Source organism: Triturus cristatus, chromosome 7 (assembly GCF_964204655.1).
Source record: "Triturus cristatus chromosome 7, aTriCri1.1, whole genome shotgun sequence".
NCBI lineage: Eukaryota > Metazoa > Chordata > Amphibia > Caudata > Salamandridae > Triturus > Triturus cristatus.
Genome location: NC_140590.1, coordinates 1,452,296,188 through 1,452,322,190, shown reverse-complemented (window position 1 = coordinate 1,452,322,190; position 26,003 = coordinate 1,452,296,188). Strand labels below are relative to the sequence as shown.

Sequence of the window (26,003 nt, the reverse complement as noted above, 5' to 3'; positions counted from 1 at the left end):
CCTCTAGTATTTGACCCATCTGCCCTTTTTATATGTTTTATGCATCTTATCACAGATATGTATTCTATGTTGTGTCTTTTTTAATAATAATTGCATTATCCCCGAATGTAGCTTGAAACATGTAATGCTGCCATATCTATTTATGGAATGTTTTTATAATCTGTACTTTTATAGCCGTAATTGGCCGAATACATTTTTTTATGACTGAATGCTAAGCTAAATAAATGCCCATTCAGAGTTAAAAAAAAATCCGTATTTGTAAAGCGCAAACAACTCACCCTTACGGGTCTCAAGGCGCTGGGGACCGTCGTGGAAATTAAGTGAGCTGTTGCCCAGAGTCACATGGCGCAGAGCTGAGCTGCCGCCGGAGCCGGGGATCGAACCGTGAACCCTGTGCTCCGAAGTCAGCTGCCCTGGCCGCTGCGGCACACCTCTGCAAGACAGACGAGGTCACTTTCTTGGGTGAGTTTGAACAAATCTTTTATATCTATGCGGATCTCAAGAGGCTGTCAATAAACATTTATCATGCAGCCTAAATCACTCCTTTTCTCAGGCTAGTAAACCGATTTGAGAATGGGAGGGGGTTCAAACCTGGGACTCTGGGCTAGACTCACTGATTAGTTGCTATAAAAAATAAATGCATCTATGATGCTGTGCAGCATGGCTAAATAATGACAAAAAAGCCTCCGATGCAAATGGCCACACCATGGTTGCTTCTTTTTTGAGTTACTGATCCAAGTTGGATCAATGACTAAAAATAATTGATTTTTTTTTTTTTTTTTTTTAAGGCGATGATAGGAAACAACACAGGGGGAGAAGCAACTGTGAGTGGAAACAACACAGACGCATGGTTGGGGGCGGAGACAGCATGGGAGCCACTGGTTGGGACGCAAAAGCAAAATCGGAGCATGGGTGGGAGAAGCAACACGTGGGGGAAAGCAAATGACATACAGGCAACACAGTTGATTGGTGAGAGCAAACAGGCGAAAGAGCAATGTGGAGGAGGTGGAAGATGCACCCTTCTGAGAAAACAATGCGGGGTAGTGAGGAAGAAGCACAAGGGCAATAGGAAAGAACATGGGGGCATATCAGCAACAACCGGCGATAATTATCGCTAAGCGCACTTAGCGCTAGGATAATTATCGCCGGCTAGCGTGGATTTTCATCGCTGAGATAGAGTGCTATTAGCAACGCTTATCTCAAAAGCGATAAAAATCCTCACGCTAACTGCCTAACGTGAGATTATCGCTGGAAACTCAGCGATAATCTCAATGAGGCACGCAATCACGCAATGAGGCGTTAGCTTGTTGATAGGGCCCCACAAACTTAGCCAGGATATCCACCTTCCATAGGATATCATGGCTAAGTCAGTCCTGAAGCAGGCGTAAGGATAGTAGAGATAACAGGGGTTATCACTTCTTTTCTTGCAGCTATGCTTCATAGCGTGGGGCTTGTCAGGAATGCCCACTTTGCATCTCATTAGAGATGCAAAGCTGGACGTTAGGAATTCCTACGCTAACGCAAGTATTCACGCGTTAGCGTGAGCTTGCTAATTAGGCGATAAAATTATCGACGCTTTTCGGCCGCAAAAGTGACGATAATTCTATCGCCTGGCCTTGCTGATATGCCCCATGGAGCGGAGGGTGAAGTGTGCATAAGGGAGATAGCTAGAAAATCCATGTACTCTCATAGAGTGCTTGACCAAAAAGAAAATAAATAGCACCTTAAAAGTGAGCAATGTTAGGACACAGGTAATCCCCCAATGCTCCAGGGGGAGGGACAAATGCATGAAGAAGCAGTAACGCCCACACAGATACTGAACAAGAAGCAAGCAGGGCTTTAAGTGGGCCGGGTCTGACTGGTGCTGAGCACCGGCAGTTTTTTAAAGGGGGCCTCGAAACAGGTCTCTATCAGGCTTTGCTTCGTGCCCTGGCACAGGCGGTCTGTTTTTTTCCGGTCTGCAGTGACAGCAGACACATCGATGTGCGCATGATCACACTGCTCCCTTCTCGCTAGTGGAGGTTACGACGTCATGCTAGGTGAGCGCTGTAGGGGGAAGGGAAATCCTTTAAAGAGAGTCGTTTTCTCTCTGGATTTCCCTTCTCTTTTTGAAACTCAGGAGCAGCAATATTGTCGTTGTGTTACCACTGCCAGGAATTTAAGTGGAAGCATTTTCAATACTATAGTTGCTGTTTATGTAGCTTATGCAACTAACAACCATTGACAAACCCAATAGTCCTGACTTGTTATGGGTATGATGTTACTTGTTGTATCATATATCTGGATGCAATAACAGAAACCGCAAACTACAAGTCGGGCGGCACACTATGTCAAGCACAGATTTTTAGCTTAAGTGTTTATAAACCACGACCTTAATGACGTCGGCCACGCCCCTTTGAGAGACCCCCCCAGTTTTTTCATCCCACTTAAAGCCCTGGAAGCAATTATATGAGAATGGCAATGAAGCCAGCCAATGGTAAACAATGGGCGGGCTAGAGGCCACAAGTCAGTTAACAATACGTCTCACAATAGACAGTGCACGCACTGCCTAGCAGGCAAGACCAAAATAGAACATCCAAGAGGAGACATTTACTGCACTCAATTACAGGCTGAAACTTTAAATCTGCTCCTGTTCGGCTTTTAAAACAGCTCTGTGGATAGAGCAAGGGAACATTGGTGTACAGCCTGCAGGTCAAAGTTTCTCTCAGTCTTTACAGTTTCAAAGCAAATAAAAAGATTACAATTTGACTTGCTTAAAAAACACCTGTCAATGTAAGGCTGGGACACAATTCAATTTGTGTCTTGTGCTAGATAATTCATCATTTTTATGATTACTTCCTTGGGCAATAAAAATAGTAACAGCGAACAGCGCTCAGCACAAGCAACAAATGAGGGAAAAAAGAGGAGGGGGGGGGTTGAAGGACAAGTAAGAAACCAGCGGCCTGTGTGGTGGCGGGATCCAGCATTTCAGCAGTTACCGGCTCCATCAGAATTATGAGATCTGCTAAAACACTGCAGTTTGTAGCTGTGGAAATCTCTGTGTGAAAGCCTGGCCCAAACTGAGGTATTGCCATGGAATTACTCCAGAATTTCTGATTGCCGGGTAATTCCTCATTTATCAGTGGGCCACTGAGTCCAATTCGTAATGGCCCATATTGTAGTTCCTATTGGAGTTACCAGTACACCCTCTATCGGTGACTCCGGGCGTGGGGAAAATCTGGCTCATTTACTGTACCACTCATAATTAGGGCCTACATTTGAATAATGAAGTGATTTTAACCAGCATGGATAGTGTAGAATTAAAATTATTCTGCAATAGATCACTGGGTGGGTATCCCTTGAGGTAGACATTAAACCTGCGCATTGATATTACACTTTTGCGCTACACAATTCACGTCCTTCTAGGGTAGTTTGCTAGTAACTACTCCAAGAATGAAAATCTGATTCAATGAAAATGACAAATTAATGAAACTTGTGTAAAATATATAGATATTAAAGGCCATAACTGCCCAACACTCATGGAATTTATGGATCAGAAGAAGCAGCGTCCCAGGAGCAGTTAACATAACAACACACCATACTACACTCACGACACACAATACAAAACATAACCTATAAAGGTAACATAAAGCAAAACACGTACCATATCACCAAATATAATACATATTATACCATAATATATCAAACTTAACATAATGACATTCCATAACATACCATACCATACATACCATACCATGCAATACCATACAATACCATACCATAACATAACACAACATAACATAGCAAAACCAGGGCCGGATGGGCCGTAGCGGGCACCGGGCGTTTCCCCGGTGGGCCGCCGGGTGGGGACCGGTTTTGGGTCCATGGGGGGACATTTTTGTTACAGGGCTGTTTTTGCAGCGAAGCTGCAATATTGGCCCCCTGTAACAAAGTCAGCCGAAACCGGCCCTGGCAAACAGCTTGGCCGCACCGCCAACGCCCGGGTTGGGGGGGGTGAGCACTTTACCAAGGCCGGTTTTGGTTCCCTGTCCGACCCTGAACACAAGACACCACAACATAACCTAATGTAACATAGCATAACATAAAATAACCTGACATCAGATAAGATACCCAGAACATGTGTACCCAACAATAGAAGGTCTACATCATTTTGCCTCCTTGTCTTCCGTGGTGTTGCAATTACAAATAGTTTAAGTGGTAGATGGATTATGCTGTTTCATTCGTATACACGAATAATCTCTTCTAGAGAAACCTGGGAACGTTTTTAAGCATTGTCACTTATTTATGGTAAATCATCAGACATTCTTTGAGAGGTTTTATATTGTCTTCTGAAGTTTTAATGAACAAATAATTAATTGCCACTATTAATTATGATGTTTTGAAGTCTTACACCCCTGCCTTGTCTCCTCGCCCACCCTCTTTTAATTAATTATTCTTGAAAGATTTATACTCTTTTATTCATAAAACAGAACATTAGAATTATTTTAATTCTCGAATATCTATTTTTTTTTTACAAATTAGGTCGAATGAGTGTCAATTGCCTTACTATATCCTAATAAATAATGTCACATGTGCATGTTTCTGGTGATTATTGCAATATTATTTTGGGTCAGAAAATGGCGGATGAAACAAACCAACAATGGTAAATAAGTCAAAGAACATCTGCTATTATTTCCTGCAGTCTCTAATTTAGTTTAATATAAAATAACAGCATATCTTGTATATTTTCTTCAACAAAATGGATCATTGGTGCTTACAGCATATTTTTATGCTTATCAATTTTAATTGCGCTTGTTCTATTACTTCCAAAGAACAAAAGGCTGATCATGCAAACCTGAGGGCACCATGTTAAGCACAGACTCATGAGTCCAAAGGCACCAGACCAACTTTGAAAGCAGAGGCAGAGCATGCCGTAACCAGACAGACAAGGTAGGGCAAATGGTTTCTTCTGAATTACCTTATGGTGTTTCTTCTGGCAAGAGTTTGTTTAATTTTCATGTAATGCTATTATAAAAAATATAAGTCTACAATACCTGTGTAAAACCTGCCTGAATGTTTTTATTACTGTCTAGTTATGGTTTTGCTTAGTTTGCTATAATAAGAAAACGACAACATTACTCTACCGTAATAAGTTATTACAGTGTAGTTGTGTCTTCACAATACTATAAGCCATAGCCTGCAGACCACCTAGCTATCTTTTAATTAGAGGAACTTCTTGCTTTTCTAACCACATTCTTTTATTCATTGTATCCTTAAAATCCACAGCCATTATCTGTTTATGGTAAAATATAATATAATGCACTGCTGGAGTTCAACACATGCTGCCGGAATCTATCTGCATGCCACACACTTCTAAAGCAGAAAAGGAGCTTTGATGCTGACTTACATGAAACTGCTTGAGAGTTCGTCTTTGAAAGACGTTACAGGCTGATTGATGATGTGGGTATTTTTTTAGTACATTTACCACATGTTCCTATATATTATATATATATTTGATTAGAAAAAGCTAAAAACAAATGTATTACTTGATATTTAAGGGCCAGGGAGGTTGCGACAATATTTTATAAGGGCTGAAATGCCTCCAATTGCTGGTAAAAGGGGCATTGCAACCGCCTGTGTAGTGTTGTGACCTTATAAAGGAGCTCAGATTTTGGCCTCAGTCCTCTGATTTGTCAAGGAACTCCTTGGTGACTTGCAATATCCTCGTAAAATAGGGCAGGAGTACTTCAGCTCATAAATATTATCCACCATTTTATAAGCCTTTTCTTTGATGACATCATCACTGTGGAGTCCTTTCTCTGCACTGCTAATCTGGCCCTGTGGGCTTAAGAGCTGGCCACTGATGCACAGAAGGGTGCAGTCTATAGGTGTGGCGCCACCAACCATAAGAGCAATCAAAGTCCTAAATCGGAAGAGATTACTTCAAAGTACCTTTTAGTCGTGGATCGAGTGAAACCACATGAAGGTTTCCATGGCTAAGCATTGCCCCAAATGTGCATTCATCTGGCTGCACAATGGAATCCAACTGCCCATTGAAAATACATTGCAGTGGTTTCAGCACACAATATGTCGACGCAGAAATAAAACGTCAGGGGTCAGATTTTCAAATAGGTTTGGGCACGTAAAAAACAGACGGGCAGCGTTTTGGGGGCGAGGGGTTGGAGGCATGGAGGAACAAGGATATGGCAAGAAACCGCTGAGTAGATGTGTACATTCATCACAGTCAAATCCATCAAATCATCCATGCAGTTATATCTCTGCCCCATACGTCTGACAACCAGTGGTGGCTGGTGGGGAATTGGTGTGACAGGACAGGGTGAAGCGGGGGGGGTTGAAAACAAAAATTATTTTGTAAAACCCACTTACCTGTTCCCCGTCTATCCTCCATCATCTCTCCGCTTCTCTTCCTGACGCCGAGTCCGGAAGCAGGAAGCACACAGGCTCCCCTAAGCCAATCAGGATGCTGCTGTCAATCAATCAATCAAACATTTGTAAAGCGCACTACATACCAGCGAGGGTCTCAAGGCGCGGGGGGGGAGGCTGCTACTGATCGAAGAGCCAGGTCTTGAGTGTTCTCCTGAAGGTCAGCAGGTCTTGGGTCTGTCGTAGGCTCAGCGGTAGGATGTGCCATGTTTTGGCGGCGTGGTGGGAGAAGGATCTCCCGCCGGTGGTAGTTCTTTGGATGCGTGGAACGGTGGCAAGTGCGAGGTCGGCGGATCGTAGCTGGCGGTTGGGGATGTAGAAGGAGAGTCGACTGTTGAGGTAGGGTGGGCCGGTCTTGTGGAGTGCCTTGTGTGCGTGGATGAGGAGCTTGAAGGATATCCTCTTGCTGACGGGGAGCCAGTGCAGGTTTCTCAGGTGGGGGGTGATGTGGCTGTGGCGTGGTATGTCAAGGATCAGTCGTGCTGAGGAGTTTTGGATGAGTTGTAGTTGTTTGATGAGTTTGGTCGGGGCTCTCGTGTAGAGAGCGTTTCCGTAGTCGAGTCTGCTGCTGACGAGGGCTTGGGTGACTGTCTTTCTTGTGTCCATCACCATGAAAGCAGCGTCATGATTAGTCTGAGCGTGGTGGTTCGGTGCTCAGACTGGGAGTGGGGGCCTGTGCATGTTCTCCACCCAGGCTGTGCAATACAGCCTGGTGGAGAGCATGCAAAATGCGCATGACTGTTTGGCTGGCCCAAGACGACCGACCAAACCATCATGCGCACTTATTGTGCACAAACCACTTCTCCTTCCTGTGACACCAGATCCGCCCCACCCTAACCTAGACCTGTAACTATGAAAAATAAAATGATAATAATATTGTTATTATTATCATTTTATTTTTCCTTTTTCCACTGCTCTGAGAGCAGTGGGGCGACGCTCCTCCGCCCTTGCGGAGGAGCCACCCCTGCTGCTAACTGATGCACTAACCGATTAATCCACATGATGAGTTTATTCATCTGGCTTTCTTGCTTGACATGAGATTATAGTGATAATAAAAAATGTTTTTATGTATTGCTCACTACCTCAGTTCTGCCTTTGCTAAGCATTGCAGGTCTCCGTATTATCCTTATTTAATATGATGCCCGTTTTAAATCTCCGAAGGTTGAGTTCTCTTAGCTTGAATTCAAAGTTGTGTCCTACAGGTGATAAAGATGTCAGCAGTGAGTGCGCAAATCATGGAGACCCAAGGCCGGAGGACACCTGTTGGCAGCAGGTGTATGTGCGTGGGATGAGATGGGCCGCTCTTGTTTGTACCATCTGATGCTCAAATTGCTGCCAGGTATGCCTTCTGCTCGTAGAGTAGGGCCAGACTGGAAACCCCAAGCAGCCCTGGCAATTTTGTAGGACGGCTCCCCCTCCCCCCAGGGGGAGGGGGTCAGGTAGGGGTACAAGTGTGAAGCACGGCTGCTTTAGGTACTGGGGGCTGACATTGCAGCAACGCTGAAAAACCAGCACCCAGTATTAAAAAAAAACGGACCCCAGACTTCCAGCTTCCCGGGAAAATGCCCGATGCCCGCTACGGCCAGTCTGGCCCTGTCGTATAGGTCTCCCTTGTCAGTTAGACAGCTGACATCAGTGTGAGTTCTGCATTTCAGAAGCACCTCATTGTACCCTATAGCAGAACCATACCAAATATCAGTTGTTTTCTTCTTCTCAATAGATAGCTGGTGCTTAATTTGTAAAAACATAAGTGCCAGGGCCCAAGTTTTTCCACTATAGCCGGCACCACACTCAGCTCCTGGCACTGTTACCAAATGGCAATGCCAGCTTGCCTACCAACCATCATACTTAAACAACTGTGACATTTTGGACTATTGAAGGCCACCCCGAGCTGTAGAGATGGCTCGGAAGGGTGAGTTTTTTTTTTATTAATACATTGATTTGATAAACACTCATAATGTGTTAAAAACATGGGTTGAGACAGGCACTGTGCGGTGTACTCTCATAAACAGGTACCGCTTTATAAAACTAAGTACGGGTGCTGAGCACTGGTAAACGAATTAAGGTATATCGATGGCCCAGGAAAGAGGTCCTGCTTCCCAAACCCGGAGAACAAGACCAGACCTTATGTTTCACACTGAAGGGTTGGATCTTGCATTTTAATAGTAAATGAACCTTATATATTAGCACATTGTGACAGTCATCCCTTTGTCCTTTAAGTTGACATTGAGAAGCAAAAGATGCTGTTGTGGATGAAATTTCAAATTTTCTAATGTTTCGCTCTCACCTGTTAGGCAGTTCCAGTATTTATTTGTGGTTTAATGGCATATACGCTCTAATAGAGGCAACTACTACAGTGGTGTGGGTAGTAGGGGAAGAGGAAAACATCAATCTGCATATTTATGGCTCTTACAAAAAGTGTAGCCATTGCTGTGCATCCCTATGAATTGCTGTAAGGGTTTGTACTACTGAATATTGACTCCAGCAACATTGTAGCATGCCAATCTCGAGGACAGAATATCTGCGGGACAAAATATGAAAACGTAAGAGCATATAGGTAAGCATAGATTTACTATCCCATACCCCACATCTACGTACCTTGAAAATATATGTACACACAGGCACATGTATGTGGAGTTAGGTATAGAAAATCTAGACTTTCTTACCTGTTGATATTTTATTTTCAATATTCTTTCATTCGCTATTCTGTTCCATATTGTTTATTGAATACTCAGGGGGCACACCCTGTAAGCAGGGAACACGGATCCCTTTTTATGCAAATCAGAGCGTGGAGTACAACTAGAACACTGATAAAAATAGAAATTCTTGCTTTTAGATCCCAGAGGCAAACGTAATCTTTCAAGAAATAAACAGTCTAGAGAAAGAGAGAGAATAAGAAAAATAGGGAGAAAAAGAGAGAAGTAAAAAGCGAGAGAAAGAGAATGAGAAATAGATTGTACATTGAGGTGCTCATATCTGCTTGTGCATGAATGAGTGATAGTCTGTATGTGTCCGTAAGTTTGTCCTGTATCTAGCGAACTCTAAGTCCACTTCATAGTACTGGGTGTCATGTGATATGTCGCTTTCATCCCCAAACAGAGGATCATGATTAGTGTAGCTACTAAACAATACATTATTAAACTATAAATTCAACTCAAGGCAGTGATCAATTTGTGGCGGTCTTTGCCAGGCTCCGCCCTGGCACTTATTTCTAAACAAGGGCACATATTTATCCTCAAGATTGGGGCACTATGTGTCTATTATTTTAGCAGAATTCATCAATAACTAGGGATGGACGGTAAACTCTGCTCCACCTGCAGTGCGCAGAGTTCCAGAAAAACTCTGTGAACCGACACGTGGCAGAGTTTTTCTCATGCGCGACTCACAAATTTTAAGTTGGCGAGCACAAGCAAGAAAAATTGAGCTCTAGGACGAGTGCTGGTGTGAATTCTCAATGCGGGCGGTCGCGTCTGGCCGCTACTGTTTGCATTGAGAATGCTGCTGCTCAAGTAGTAAATCTACTCGAGTAGCACAAAAAAGAAGCGCCCTCTGGCATGGCACGTGGTGCCATTCGCGCAGATTTTACAGCACGGAAAAAGCTCCTGGCGCTAAAAAAGTGCAACATGTCAAAATTGCTCCACACACGGAATTCAGCAGAACCTCGCAGAGTTTGCATGTAACTCTGCGGAATTCTGAGGAGTAAAACTCAGCAAGTTCCGCCCACCCCTATCAACGACACGTTTAACAATTTAGTATACTTTTTAACATCTGACACAACAAGCACATAGATAGTGCCGTTGCTGGCATTTGGCAGCTGTGGAAGCAGCAGTGGGCAGTTCTAGCTGCAGTGGACTTGCGTTATAAGTGAAAGTTTGAGTAGGTACAGCATTTCATCATTAAGATATTCTCAATACTGCATCAGAGTAAGAAGCAAAGCCCCCCAAAAAGCTGACGCTGTGTCCTTGCTAAAAATGAAGCACTCAAAGTACGGCCCGGGGGGGGGGCGCATGCGGCCCTCCTGACCTATACATGCAGCCCCCTGAGCAGCAGCAGCACTGGGGTGATGTTTATTCCACTCAGCATTAACATTAAAAAAATGTTAAATATACAGCAGGCACTTATTTAAAGGTTAATTGCAGTTAAACAAAAGGAAGTATTTAGGCCCATAACGTTTGGAACACCTTCATTTTTAAAGACAGCAAACATGTAAAAATACGATAGTCTTTCAAAAAGTGTATTTCATCACCCTGTAGAACCATTTCTCCTTAGTAAATTAAATTATAGCAGTGCATTCAGAAGTATTTTTTTAAAGTGATGGCTTCCAAACATGTATTCAGAAACTTTCATGCTTCCAAACCCCCCACCCTCCCCCCCACCCTGACAACATTGCCATTAGTGATTACATCTAAGCACAGGAGATGGTTTTGTACAGCACGCATCCTGAAGTTCTGTATTTCAAAGTCCTCTTATATATAATAATTACGAAAAAGGAGGGAAATTGAAATAAAACAATTGCCCAGGGTCACACAATTTGGTCAAGTGGAGAAGCCGGGATTCATACCAGGTTTTCTGGTTTCACGTTGCACAATTGAGTTCAACCAGTAGATTTACATGCTTTGCTTTCTCTACACCCACTTTACAACCCCCTCCTCCACTGGCATCCGTGCGGCCCTTGGTCACACCAAAGACCAAACTTTGTGGCCCTAGGGAAAATGTTAGGAGTACCTATGTACTAGCGCAACACAAAACATTCACTTTCCAAACTTAAATGTCTAGGCTATCTTACTGTTTCGTCACACCTGAATTTCAATAGAGCTAGACTCGGGCTCTTTAGCAATCTTTGTACCCCCGGCACTTATATTTTACAAACTAAGCTTGCATATGTGCAATGAGTTAAATATGAATCACCGTATGAAAACATTCATCTAAACATGTTCACCGTGGGCCCAATTCACAAAGGTCCTCTGCACTCTGCAGTCGTGGCAGGGGGCCCGCACTCCTGGCGGGGGCCAACACTCGTGGTGGGGTCCAGCACTTGTGGCCGGAGACCCACACTTGTGGCCCAAGACCCACACTCGTGGCCGGAGACCCCACTTGTGGCTGGGGCCTGCACTCGTGGCCGGAGAACCGCACTCGTGGCCGGAGACCCCACTTGTGGCTGGGGCCTGCACTCGTGGCCGGAAAACCGCACTCGTGGCCGGAGACCCCACTTGTGGCTGGGGCCTGCACTCGTGGCCGGAGAACCGCACTCGTGGCCGGAGACCCCACTTGTGGCTGGGGCCTGCACTCGTGGCCGGAGAACCGCACTCATGACCGGAGACCCCACTTGTGGCTGGGGCCTGCACTCGTGGCCGGAGAACCGCACTCGTGGCCGGAGACCCCACTTGTGGCTGGGGCCTGCACTCGTGGCTGGGGCCTGCACTCGTGGCTGGGGCCTGCACTCGTGGCTGGGGCCTGCATTTGTGGCGGGAACTTCGCATTGCAGTTTCTCATTCCGGAGGTTCTGCCTTGAGGGCGGGGCATCTGCCATGAGTATGGAGGCCCTTTGTGAATTGTGCAATTAGAGTGGTGTGGAAATAATTAAACTGGGCTGTTCCGAGTGCTCCTAAATAGTCCCACTATAACCGTAGTACTGGTGTTAATATTGAGACACACTGTTCCGGACACCTGGGTGCAGACGGTGCAGGCAGCGCGCCTGATTCATTGAACACAACATCAGGGCAATGAAAATCAATGCTTGGTAAAATTGCAAAGTTATGTAAGGTCTAGAAAGAAAAAGCTGCTGCTTTTTCTGAGCGAGTATGCCAGAAACCTGAATATATTACAGATCATTTGGTATTCCACTCGTTAGACTCAGGGGTGATGTTTGGCAACACTTTGATTCTTCAGCCACAACGCATGAGTTCCCTCTAAATTGTGATTTATTATCGAGTTTGGAAGGTTTTTTCAGCTGGCACAGGAGCCACCTATGAGGAGCAAGGTGACCGGGGGAAGGGCAGCTATGCTTGGCCGTACTCCCGGCGAGGCGCGGGGGAGCGTTCCCCCGGACGGTACTGGGAGACGTACTTTAAAGGGGCAGGCACTGTCAGGTCCAGGGTACCTGCACTTCCCATCACAGTACAATGTTTTAAATGAGAGAGTACCAGCACTTCTCTGGAACAGAGAGGTACTACAGCATAGTGAGTACCTGCACTTTCCACCAGTCAATACTTAAAATGGGAAAGTACCTGCACTTCTCTGGAACAAACAGGTACTCTGGCATAGTCAGTAACTGTACAAACGAAGATATGGATAAGCGCACAACTGGAATTATAGCAGTTTGTGAAGCTGTGGCGTGCTACTGGGGTATCACTCTCTGATCCGGAGTGTTGAAACGTATAAACCAAATGAAGCATATCCTAGAGTTAGGAGACGTCCCCCTGTGCACAGCTCGAGGCCCCTATAAACCGGGGTTGATAAAGTTAAGTCATTGAATGTTCATAAATTGTAAGAAAATAAGATGCAGCGAAGCTTTGGTCAGGTCTTTCAATTGATGTTTAGTAAATCATATCAAATGAATATTCATCCGTTTTACATCCAAACGTTAAACATTTCGGAAAATAGCCCAATGCAATATACAGCAGGCACTTATTTAAAGGTTAATTGCAGTTAAACAAAAGGAAGTATTTAGGCCCATAACGTTTGGAACACCTTCATTTTTAAAGACAGCAAACATGTAAAAATACGATAGTCTTTCAAAAAGTGTATTTCATCACCCTGTAGAACCATTTCTCCTTAGTAAATTAAATTATAGCAGTGCATTCAGAAGTATTTTTTTAAAGTGATGGCTTCCAAACATGTATTCAGAAACTTTCATGCTTCCAAACCCCCCACCCTCCCCCCCCACCCTGACAACATTGCCATTAGTGATTACATCTAAGCACAGGAGATGGTTTTGTACAGCACGCATCCTGAAGTTCTGTATTTCAAAGTCCTCTTATATATAATAATTACGAAAAAGGAGGGAAATTGAAATAAAACAATTGCCCAGGGTCACACAATTTGGTCAAGTGGAGAAGCCGGGATTCATACCAGGTTTTCTGGTTTCACGTTGCACAATTGAGTTCAACCAGTAGATTTACATGCTTTGCTTTCTCTACACCCACTTTACAACCCCCTCCTCCACTGGCATCCGTGCGGCCCTTGGTCACACCAAAGACCAAACTTTGTGGCCCTAGGGAAAATGTTGGGAGTACCTATGTACTAGCGCAACACAAAACATTCACTTTCCAAACTTAAATGTCTAGGCTATCTTACTGTTTCGTCACACCTGAATTTCAATAGAGCTAGACTCGGGCTCTTTAGCAAACTTTGTACCCCCGGCACTTATATTTTACAAACTAAGCTTGCATATGTGCAATGAGTTAAATATGAATCACCGTATGAAAACATTCATCTAAACATGTTCACCGTGGGCCCAATTCACAAAGGTCCTCTGCACTCTGCAGTCGTGGCAGGGGGCCCGCACTCCTGGCGGGGGCCAACACTCGTGGTGGGGTCCAGCACTTGTGGCCGGAGACCCACACTTGTGGCCCAAGACCCACACTCGTGGCCGGAGACCCGCACTCGTGGCCGGAGACCCCACTTGTGGCTGGGGCCTGCACTCGTGGCCGGAGAACCGCACTCGTGGCCGGAGACCCCACTTGTGGCTGGGGCCTGCACTCGTGGCCGGAAAACCGCACTCGTGGCCGGAGACCCCACTTGTGGCTGGGGCCTGCACTCGTGGCCGGAGAACCGCACTCGTGGCCGGAGACCCCACTTGTGGCTGGGGCCTGCACTCGTGGCCGGAGAACCGCACTCATGACCGGAGACCCCACTTGTGGCTGGGGCCTGCACTCGTGGCTGGGGCCTGCACTCGTGGCTGGGGCCTGCATTTGTGGCGGGAACTTCGCATTGCAGTTTCTCATTCCGGAGGTTCTGCCTTGAGGGCGGGGCATCTGCCATGAGTATGGAGGCCCTTTGTGAATTGTGCAATTAGAGTGGTGTGGAAATAATTAAACTGGGCTGTTCCGAGTGCTCCTAAATAGTCCCACTATAACCGTAGTACTGGTGTTAATATTGAGACACACTGTTCCGGACACCTGGGTGCAGACGGTGCAGGCAGCGCGCCTGATTCATTAAACACAACATCAGGGCAATGAAAATCAATGCTTGGTAAAGTTGCAAAGTTATGTAAGGTCTAGAAAGAAAAAGCTGCTGCTTTTTCTGAGCGAGTATGCCAGAAACCTGAATATATTACAGATCATTTGGTATTCCACTCGTTAGACTCAGGGGTGATGTTTGGCAACACTTTGATTCTTCAGCCACAACGCATGAGTTCCCTCTAAATTGTGATTTATTATCGAGTTTGGAAGGTTTTTTCAGTTGGCACAGGAGCCACCTATGAGGAGCAAGGTGACCGGGGGAAGGGCAGCTATGCTTGGCCGTACTCCCGGCGAGGCGCGGGGGAGCGTTCCCCCGGACGGTACTGGGAGCCGTACTTTAAAGGGGCAGGCACTGTCAGGTCCAGGGTACCTGCACTTCCCATCACAGTACAATGTTTTAAATGAGAGAGTACCAGCACTTCTCTGGAACAGAGAGGTACTACAGCATAGTGAGTACCTGCACTTTCCACCAGTCAATACTTAAAATGGGAAAGTACCAGCACTTCTCTGGAACAAACAGGTACTCTGGCATAGTCAGTAACTGTACAAACGAAGATATGGATAAGCGCACAACTGGAATTATAGCAGTTTGTGAAGCTGTGGCGTGCTACTGGGGTATCACTCTCTGATCCGGAGTGTTGAAACGTATAAACCAAATGAAGCGTATCCTAGAGTTAGGAGACGTCCCCCTGTGCACAGCTCGAGGCCCCTATAAACCGGGGTTGATAAAGTTAAGTCATTGAATGTTCATAAATTGTAAGAAAATAAGATGCAGCGAAGCTTTGGTCAGGTCTTTCAATTGATGTTTAGTAAATCATATCAAATGAATATTCATCCGTTTTACATCCAAACGTTAAACATTTCGGAAAATAGCCCAATGCATTTCGGTCCCGGACGGACCTTCGTCAGGGGACATATCTATGAATAATAACAAAACACTAGAGTCAGGAAGTCATTGAAAACGAAAATAGCTCACATTGTACAAAAACGATAAAGATGTTCAAAATTGTTTCAGAACAATTATAGGGGCCTCGAGCTGTGCACAGGGGGACGTCTCCTAACTCTAGGATACGCTTCATTTGGTTTATAGTCAGTAACTGCACATCCCAATCAGTCAGTACTTTAAATGAGAGAGTTCCAGTACTTCTCTGGAACAAGCAGGTACTCTGACATGGTAAGCACCTGCACTTTCCACCAGTCAATACTTTAAATGGGAAAGTACCAGCACTTCTCTGGAACAGACAGGTACTCTGGCATAATGAGTAATGGCACATCCCATCAGTCAGTACTTTAAATGAGAGAGTTCCATTACTTCCCTGGAACAAGCAGGTACTCTGGCATAGTGAGTAACTGCACTTTCCACCAGTCAATACTTTAAATGGGAAGGTACCAGCACTTCTCTGGCACAAACAGGTACTCTGGCATAGTGAGTAACTGCACTTTCCACCAGTCAATACTTTAAATGGGAAAGTATTAGCACTTCTCAGGAACAAACAGGTACTCTGGCATAGTGAGTAACTGCACATCCCATCAGTCAGTACTTTAAATGGGAAAGTAGCAGCACTTCTCAGGAACAAACAGGTACTCTGGCATAGCGAGTAACTGCACATCCCATCAGTCAGTACTTTAAATGAGTGAGTTCCAGTACTTCTCTGGAACAAGCAGGTACTCTGGCATAGTGAATACCTGCACTTCTATGTTTACATCTCATGCCCTGCCTAGGAAATGTTATGGACAGGAACTACTTCCGAGATGTTTAATTGAATTAGCAGGAAGATGAGGTAGATTTTCAGTCGTTTGCATTTCTTTTCCTACGGAAGTACTGCAATGAAACTCTGTAAATTAACATTTTCTTTTAGTTAGTCTTGTTTCCAGCACAGAAATGAAAGTGAAAGGGACGTGTGAAGAGAGAAAGGAGGGAGGGCCCAAACATTGGTCAGTGTGTAATCTGTCCTATTTTCTGTGTGTTCCTATCTCCGTGCCACAGCGTTCCATGCCCAGGTATCAGTATGCACCTGTCCGTGTGCCACAGCATTCCCTGTCCCAGTGTCAGTGTCAGTGTGCGCCTGTCATTGACCCACAGCATTCCCTGCCCCAGTGTCAGTGACCTCCTGTCTCTGTGACACAGCATTCCCTGTCCCAGTGCCAATGTGTTCCTGTCTCTGTGCCGCAGCATCCCCTGTCCCAATGTCAGTGTCAGTGTGCGCCTGTCATTGACCCGCAGCATTCCCTGCCCCAGTGTCAGTGACCTCCTGTCTCTGTGCCACAGCATTCCCTGTCCCAGTGCCAATGTGTTCCTGTCTCTGTGCCGCAGCATCCCCTGTCCCAATGTCAGTGTCAGTGTGCTCCTGTCATTGACCCGCAGCATTCCTTGCCCCAGTGTCAGTGACCCCCTGTCTCTGTGCCACAGCATTCCCTGTCCCAGTGCCAATGTGTTCCTGTCTCTGTGCCGCAGCATCCCCTGTCCCAATGTCAGTGTCAGTGTGCGCCTGTCATTGACCCGCAGCATTCCCTGCCCCAGTGTCAGTGACCTCCTGTCTCTGTGCCACAGCATTCCCTGTCCCAGTGCCAATGTGTTCCTGTCTCTGTGCCGCAGCATCCCCTGTCCCAATGTCAGTGTCAGTGTGCTCCTGTCATTGACCAGCAGCATTCCCTGCCCCAGTGTCAGTGACCTCCTGTCTCTGTGCCACAGCATTCCCTGTCCCAGTGCCAATGTGTTCCTGTCTCTGTGCCGCAGCATCCCCTGTCCCAATGTCAGTGTCAGTGTGCGCCTGTCATTGACCCGCAGCATTCCTTGCCCCAGTGTCAGTGACCCCCTGTCTCTGTGCCACAGCATTCCCTGTCCCAGTGCCAATGTGTTCCTGTCTCTGTGCCGCAGCATCCCCTGTCCCAATGTCAGTGTCAGTGTGCGCCTGTCATTGACCCGCAGCATTCCCTGCCCCAGTGTCAGTGACCTCCTGTCTCTGTGCCACAGCATTCCCTGTCCCAGTGCCAATATGTTCCTGTCTCTGTGCCGCAGCATCCCCTGTCCCAATGTCAGTGTCAGTGTGCGCCTGTCATTGACCCGCAGCATTCCCTGCCCCAGTGTCAATGACCTCCTGTCTCTGTGCCACAGCATTCCCTGTCCCAGTGCCAATATGTTCCTGTCTCTGTGCCGCAGCATCCCCTGTCCCAATGTCAGTGTCAGTGTGCTCCTATCATTGACCCGCAGCATTCCCTGCCCCAGTGTCAATGACCTCCTGTCTCTGTGCCACAGCATTCCCTGTCCCAGTGCCAATGTGTTCCTGTCTCTGTGCCGCAGCATCCCCTGTCCCAATGTCAGTGTCAGTGTGCTCCTATCATTGACCCGCAGCATTCCCTGCCCCAGTGTCAATGACCTCCTGTCTCTGTGCCACAGCATTCCCTGTCCCAGTGCCAATGTGTTCCTGTCTCTGTGCCGCAGCATCCCCTGTCCCAATGTCAGTGTCAGTGTGCGCCTGTCATTGACCCGCAGCATTCCCTGCCCCAGTGTCAGTGACCTCCTGTCTCTGTGCCACAGCATTCCCTGTCCCAGTGCCAATGTGTTCCTGTCTCTGTGCCGCAGCATCCCCTGTCCCAATGTCAGTGTCAGTGTGCGCCTGTCATTGACCCGCAGCATTCCCTGCCCCAGTGTCAGTGACCTCCTGTCTCTGTGCCACAGCATTCCCTGTCCCAGTGCCAATGTGTTCCTGTCTCTGTGCCGCAGCATCCCCTGTCCCAATGTCAGTGTCAGTGTGCGCCTGTCATTGACCCGCAGCATTCCCTGCCCCAGTGTCAATGACCTCCTGTCTCTGTGCCACAGCATTCCCTGTCCCAGTGCCAATGTGTTCCTGTCTCTGTGCCGCAGCATCCCCTGTCCCAATGTCAGTGTCAGTGTGCTCCTGTCATTGACCCGCAGCATTCCTTGCCCCAGTGTCAGTGACCTCCTGTCTCTGTGCCACAGCATTCCCTGTCCCAGTGTCACTCTGTTCTTATCTCTGTGCCGCAGCATCCCCTGTCCCAATGTCAGTGTCAGTGTGCGCCTGTCATTGACCCGCAGCATTCCCTGCCCCAGTGTCAGTGACCTCCTGTCTCTGTGCCACAGCATTCCCTGTCCCAGTGCCAATATGTTCCTGTCTCTGTGCCGCAGCATCCCCTGTCCCAATGTCAGTGTCAGTGTGCTCCTATCATTGACCCGCAGCATTCCCTGCCCCAGTGTCAATGACCTCCTGTCTCTGTGCCACAGCATTCCCTGTCCCAGTGCCAATGTGTTCCTGTCTCTGTGCCGCAGCATCCCCTGTCCCAATGTCAGTGTCAGTGTGCTCCTATCATTGACCCGCAGCATTCCCTGCCCCAGTGTCAATGACCTCCTGTCTCTGTGCCACAGCATTCCCTGTCCCAGTGCCAATGTGTTCCTGTCTCTGTGCCGCAGCATCCCCTGTCCCAATGTCAGTGTCAGTGTGCGCCTGTCATTGACCCGCAGCATTCCCTGCCCCAGTGTCAGTGACCTCCTGTCTCTGTGCCACAGCATTCCCTGTCCCAGTGCCAATGTGTTCCTGTCTCTGTGCCGCAGCATCCCCTGTCCCAATGTCAGTGTCAGTGTGCGCCTGTCATTGACCCGCAGCATTCCCTGCCCCAGTGTCAGTGACCTCCTGTCTCTGTGCCACAGCATTCCCTGTCCCAGTGCCAATGTGTTCCTGTCTCTGTGCCGCAGCATCCCCTGTCCCAATGTCAGTGTCAGTGTGCGCCTGTCATTGACCCGCAACATTCCCTGCCCCAGTGTCAATGACCTCCTGTCTCTGTGCCACAGCATTCCCTGTCCCAGTGCCAATGTGTTCCTGTCTCTGTGCCGCAGCATCCCCTGTCCCAATGTCAGTGTCAGTGTGCTCCTGTCATTGACCCGCAGCATTCCTTGCCCCAGTGTCAGTGACCTCCTGTCTCTGTGCCACAGCATTCCCTGTCCCAGTGTCACTCTGTTCTTATCTCTGTGCCACAGCATTCCTTGTCCCAGTACCAGTATGCACCTGTCCGTGTGTTGCAGCATTCCTTGCCCCAATGCCACTCTGTGCCAAAGCATTCCCTGTCCCTGTGTCAGCGTGTCCCTGTTTATTTCCAGTGCCTGTGTATTCTGTGCCTGAATGTGACACTCTTACTGTCCTAGTGCACACGCTCCCTCAGTGTCCCAGTGTACATGTTCTCCTCTTCCAGTTTATTCTAATTTGCCCTCGTGTCTCTGTCTCCCTGTGTCTGTTAGTTTGTTGTTCATATCTGTTTTAAGTGCCTCGACAAACGCACATAGGGGCACATTTACGTTCCCTGGCGCATCCCTGCAAATCAGCAGGGATGCGCCAAGGAAGATGTGTCACGCAAGTTTGCCCTTTCCCCTCTGCCGATGCCCCGCATTTACAAAGCGGTGCATTATAGCGCAAGGACAAGCAGATGCATGACGCATCTGCCGGCGTAAGGCTGGCGCAGTGCTGAAGTTGTGTCGCAAGCGCAACGCAACTCCAGCACTGTTCCAACCTGGCCTATCCCTAGCATGGTGCGTCACACCTTATGCCTGCTTGAAGCAGGCATAAGGATTTGACGCACCAGCATCGGAAAAGTGACTGCGTGAAATCTTGTAGATTTCACTGCGTCACTTTTCCGAATCTTTTTCCGACGTAACGCCTACCCTGCATACATTAAACCTGACACGGGTTTAATGTGGCGCAGGGCTTTACAACGTGACGCATCTCCCTAGATGCGTCACGTTGTAAATCTGTCGCAGCATGGCGCTAGCTTTGCACTGCCACTGCGTCACAAAAGTGACGCAACGGCAGCGCAAAAGTGGCGCACGGGGCTTGTAAATCTGCCCCATAGAGCTCACCTATTTATTAATTCGCTCACTCGCTTGTCAGTCTCCTACAACCATCAGTAGATTCTCCCAGTCAGGCAAGGGCCAGTGTTAAAAACAGTTCGCTCCTTCATTTGATTGGTCACTCATGCCAATGTAAGGTCCCTCTGAGGCCCTCTGTCGGCCAGAAGCTGTAACTGCAGCATCGGGAAGCGCTGCCTCAGGTAACGAGTGGCCCAGCAAGGCTCTCGTGGGACCTAACGCACGAAGTGAAACGAGACTCCCAAACCGGGCTAGGAATTCAAGACAGAGCTGGAATTGGGGTGCAGCGAGCCCTTTACCCTCTTGTACACCGATGCCACTACACCTGCTGCACTATTGGTAGCTACTTCTTAGTCTCCACCTAAGCTTCCACAGTAGCCAGGGCCGCCCACAAAGGTTTATGCAGCACTTACAGTCCGAGGGAACCAGTGCATAACGAGATTTGAGCAGTGCTTTAAATGGGCCGGTACTGTCCGGTACGGAGTACCGGTACTTTTTTATTTTGTAAGGGACAGTACCGGAACTTTTTAAGAGAAATGCAATACTTTGAATTGGAGAGTACCGGCACTTCTCAGAAACAATCAGATACTCTGGTACAGAGTACCAGCACTTCTATTTGTTTCATTTCAAGCACTGGATTTGAGCCCCCCCGCAAAGTTTACAGAGGGGCCTCCCACACAACCCACACCATTCAGGAGCTTTCAGGCAACAGGCCCCACAGCCCGTGCACAGTGCCGGAAGGGCCCCCTGTAATTCGGCCCCCCCCACACTGTTGGGGATGTGGGAGCTATTGTAACTCCACTGGAGGGAACCCCAGTGCCGACATTGTCCTAAAGTACTCGAATGTCTTATGTTTAATGTCTTATGTTTATTGTTATATAACACATCAAAAACCTTAAGACGCTACAAAATAATCCCTATACAAGCCTCATTTTAATGACAAATTATTCTTCCACATCCATACCTTAAAGCAAATAATCACTAGGGTGACACTATAAATATATAAACAATCAACACATTGTGTGAAGACAATAACACAACAAATTAATTACTCAAAAAAGGAGGATCGTACAAAAGCCACAACAGATGTCAAGCCGCCACGCCATTGTCATTAACTCCATGGACAAGTGGCGTGGCACATTGTTGTGGCGTTTGTACAATCATCCTTTTTGTAAGTGTTTAATTTGTCGTGTGTCAATACTCACCCCACTCCATTTCAGTGCCACTGTTTTCACTGTGCTAGTGGCAATACATTTACTTCCTCAGTGTCGATGAAGTCCCTCCCCCAGTTAACATGTTTACATGTCCAGGTGTCTGTGTTTTTCCTATCTCTCAAGTCATTGTGTTGCACTGTCCCACTATCCATGCTTTTTAGGTCGAGCCTAGGCAGGGCATCTGCTGCTCTGTGAGGCATGCTGTACTCGAGTATGGACTTGAAGCTCTGCCCACTCCCCGCCCATATTTGTCATAGGTTTGTGTCATTGTCCTTTCTAAATGCTGGCTTCTGGTTCGTTAATAGGCTTGTTAGTCCCTCCTTAGTACCGCCTTGTCTTCATTTGTAACCTCCCAATGAGGACTGACCCTTTTACTTCTGTTGTTACACGGTATGTCTTATTTAGTCTGTAAGCACTATTTTGTTTAATGAGTTTCGCCTTCAGGCACCACATGCTTTCCTGCAACATTCAGTGCGCCATGCCCGGTTTCACTTTCCAAGCAGCCTGGAACAATGGCGGCTGCTTCTTTGAAGTGAAATAGGTCTCGCATTTACAAGAGTGTGAGCTATTGGGATTGTAAATGACAATGCCTTTTACTTATGTGTTAATTATCAAAACAGATAAATAAACGGCATTGTCCTTACAATGCCAATAGCTTAAACGCTCGCTCGAAAATGCGAGACCTATTTCATTTCAAATGCTTGTTCTATCCAGTTATCAATATATTTTCTGTCTTTATATGTTCTCCACGCCGTGGTATGTGCGTTGCAAAACCTAGGGCTAGGGTACCAGAAGTGCTCTGGGGGTTCAAAGGGAGTGTGTGGCCCCTTACGCGCACCAAGGGCACTTTTGTGTAATAGAAGGGGGTTGCAGAGGCTTGTGCTACCCCTTCGGTGATGCAGAACTCACTGATGCACACGTAGCACTGTTGCAATCTAAAGGTAGTGTTTCATCATTTGGCCAGGGGAAGGATTCCCTCATTTTCAAGGGATTTCTTCCATGCACTGAGGGAATCCTCTGCCTTTGCGCCTGCGCCATATTAAAGACATGGGTGTGCAGGCAAATAAGCCACCAGGAGGCACACTGATAGTGTGCCACATACACGTGGTGCACAGTCAGTGCACCCCGAAGGGCGCCATTTATGAGGAGCACACGGGGGTCTACATGCATGGGGTATGCAGTCACTTGCTGCGCCCTTCCCAATGTATTTGTCATTCAGTCTCAGTGCCAGCGGATTATCTGCCCCAGTGCCCGCACCCTCATTATCTCAGTGTCAGTGTACCACTTGTTTCGGGGTTAGTGTGCTCCCTTACCCAAAGTCAGTGAGTGCCCTAGCCCAGAATGTGTCTTTGTGTGCCTGTACCAGTGTCAGGGTATTCCCTCTTGCAGTCTAGGTGCCTCCCTGACCCTGTGCCAGCGTTCACCCTGTCCTGGTGTATGAACCCCTCGGTGCCAGTTGTTCCAGACCCGGCGTTTTTACCTGCCCTAGTACTCCCACCATGTTGTCTTGTTCAGAATAGTGATATATTGTTGGTGGCCATGCATATTCTGGTGTCTCCCTGACCCCAAATCAGAGTATTTCTTGACACAGTGTTACCGTACCCATGTTAAAGTGCCAATGTGTTTCCTGCACCAGGTAGGAGCATTCTGTGCCCCAGTGTTGCTGTTTCGCCAGGCCCGTTGTGCCCAACTTGTTGTGCCCATGGATTCCTCACTAATGTGCTTTCCCTGTCTTAGTAGTCTGACCAGGATATCTGTTTAAGATTTGTTATAGTGTTTTATTGTATTGCAGCATTTATATAGCGCTTACCACCTCTATGTGGGGGCGCTGAAGAGCTTGCCTACCATGTGGGTGCTGGTGTCTCAGTACATGCGTTTCCTAGCATGAATATATTTTCTTCCTCTGTCAGTGTACTCCACATTGCAATGAAATTGTTTTCCCTGTTCTGTTTTTTTTTTCTTTAAAAAAAAAAAAAAATGTTATGGTATACAGTGGTTGAAGTGGGCGGGACCTACTAGGCAGAACGTTCCCAATTTATTTTTCATTTTTACACTATCAGTTCCCATACCTATTGTTGCCTCACCCACAAATTCACTGACCCCACCCACATTGCACTCACCATAGTTCCCATACTTTTTTCATCCACTTCAACCTCTGATAAAAACACAATTGTCACATTCTATAAGCGATTGCTAATGTGGGTGATAAACTATTGGAATACTGGCTGGGCTTTATCAGGCAGGAAAGTAGGAACATATGGACTGACGTAGAGTCTAATTTCTACATGTTTCCCCCATACAGTTTGTCTTTCTGTCTCATGGGCCCCAGGATTGCAGCTGCAGGTAATGAACAAGTAAGTAAGTTTTCCTCATTATACTCTGCCAGTGCTTATTTATGCTGACCAAAAGCCCCTCCCCTTTCCAAACTTTTGGGGCACTCACTAGCCCTTGTACCCCACTCACTCTGCAGCCATGAGCCAATCAATGCCCCTATCCCATTCACAGAATGTGAGCAAACCAGGGCTGATCCTGTTTATAGCTATATCTGGGGGCACTGGAAGTATGTGATTTTGCCACAGCGGCATTTTCTGCATAATTAGGAATTTACTGCATTTGCCACATCATCGACCAACTGCTGTATAAGCTACAGAATTTAGCAAAAAAACATTGTTTTTAGGTCAAATAAATGAAAGAAAAGTTACTGAAAGGGGCTTCCTCTATGCATGTTGCAGCCCAAAGGAAGGCCCTTTGTTATAGCTGCTGAAAGTTGCAGGCTCTGAAAGAGGGTATTGAAGATTGGTGGGATAAGATTTTAGGAGTGAGAGATTGTATCAGTCCTACTCTAATGTTTTTAGGGATGGATTCATCTTTTTTCTGGGACTGTTAGGCAGCTTTATTTTATGATTCTATCTACGGCAGTGGCACGCCTGCTGATTGCGACGGCATGGAAAGATAGCGAACCCCCCCCCACAGTACAACAGTGGTTTGTCCGTTTGTTGAATATGTATAACTTGGAGAGTGCTCTAGATGATTGTAAAGGGGAGGAGGCGGGTAGGTGGGGAAGGGTGATTCGGTCTTTATTGAGGGGGTGGACGGATGGCGCTGTAGCCTAGCCTACTCTTAGCTAAGAGGTCGCAGAGTTCGTAAAAAGTACGGTAATTCAGCCTATTAGTGTTAGTAAATATGCCTGGATGGATTTTTTTCTTCCTTTTTATCACTTCTGCCTCCCATGAAATGTACTGTTGGTATGAATTTGTAATTGTAATTGATGCTGTGCTCCTTCTTTGGCAATAAAAAAAATAAAAAATAGGAAGGTACTTTGCAAAGGTTGACTGGTTGCTGTTACTTTTTTCTATATTTGGATGTTATACTGGTACTGAGGTGAAACCTTTACCCTGACAGTGTCAAACTGTGTCAAAATAATGAAGTGATACTATCACAAAATATGCCACATTGTGCCACATAATTTGCCTTTTCTTGATTCATAATTAGGGTCTCATTACATTCCTGGCAAGTAACCCGTCACTGCAGTTCCTGTCAATGTGGAGCCGAACGTTAAGCTTACAACTTTTGTTCTATTTTCCAAAAGAAAATCCCGCTTTTTTTTTTTCTTTTTGAAAATAAAAAAAAGCAATGCCCTTCCTGACCATGACAGCATTATGCACTTTTCAATGCCCCTTACTGCAGGTTTTAGCGGACGGTGACGGGCATTGAAAAATGGCTGTATGTCCACCAATTAGCTGCGCGGACATACAGCTAAACCTCTGATGGCCCTATTCCGTCATAGCGTCACAGGAGTTTGGTCACGGTGGAGACGGAGTAGTCTCCACTGTCATCAAACTATGGTCCGCCTGAATTTAAATTGGGCGGACAGACCATAACGTGGAGGAGGAGGGAACTCCATCAGGAGTTACCGCTCTGCTGAGATTTAGACGAGCCCCCTAGTAAGCACTGATCCGTAATTTGGTCCTCCCGGCTGCATAATTCTAGTGACCCAACCTATCTCTTGGCTATTGCCAACCCCGATTGGCCAATATATTTTTATACCTCTGGAGGTCTGTTATGTCCCTGGTCCCCACAAGCACTCTGCGTGCCCTCTGCTCTATGCCCAGCAATTGTTTTGTGTATCTCTCACCAGTAGTTTTTATTAATGGAAAGTCCCATAGACTATCCATTTCCTCACATCTTTGCAAGCTTGTACCACCTTTAGCCTTACCAAACTTGTGCATAAGGTCCCTGGCATAATATATTTGATGAACAATTTTGAGTTGGATGAGTCGAAAGCTAGCCTTAATTGATATTGTCTCG

The 26,003-nt window shown here is 46.8% G+C and overlaps 1 protein-coding gene across 1 annotated transcript in view; it reads right to left on the bottom strand.

Annotated features, from left to right (window-relative positions):
* The window catches only part of VSTM2L (V-set and transmembrane domain containing 2 like), a 370,452-nt gene that overhangs the window by 142,309 nt on the left and 202,140 nt on the right, over positions 1-26,003 (bottom strand). The window lies entirely within an intron of this gene.